A 502-nucleotide genomic window follows, 5' to 3' on the forward strand; every position below is an offset into this window, starting at 1 on the left:
GATCTGGTTGGATCGATGAATGCCGTGAAAAATAAACCGGACTTAATGTGAACAAACTTTAAAAACAAACAAACAAACAAAAACAAAAAACCCGAAACTGTTCGTCTGCTTCTTGTGGTCATTCAATGTTCCTTGTTCAGTTCACATCTTATGATGTGGAGTTTAATCTATCCCTGGGACTATCCCGGCCGCATGTCAAGTTTTAGTGGATTATCCACGCAATCACAGTCATGGGTACCACAAGAAGAGAGTTCTGTATTCATTTAAAAACCGATCGTTCTTCCGAAGTCAGTTCAACATGGATCCGCTGCTGTGTCCGCGGTTCATGATATTCTTGGAATGAACACAAACACGGCTCAATTTAACACGGATAGTTGTTGTCGCGGGGATCAATACGGATGATGATCTTATTGTGCGTGTGTCAGTGTGTGTGTGTGTGTGTGCATCAATATATATATATATATATATATATGGGGAGCATCGGGAGAGGGCGGACGGCCCG

This window comes from Babylonia areolata, chromosome 23 (genome assembly GCF_041734735.1).
Source record: "Babylonia areolata isolate BAREFJ2019XMU chromosome 23, ASM4173473v1, whole genome shotgun sequence".
Classification (NCBI taxonomy): domain Eukaryota; kingdom Metazoa; phylum Mollusca; class Gastropoda; order Neogastropoda; family Buccinidae; genus Babylonia; species Babylonia areolata.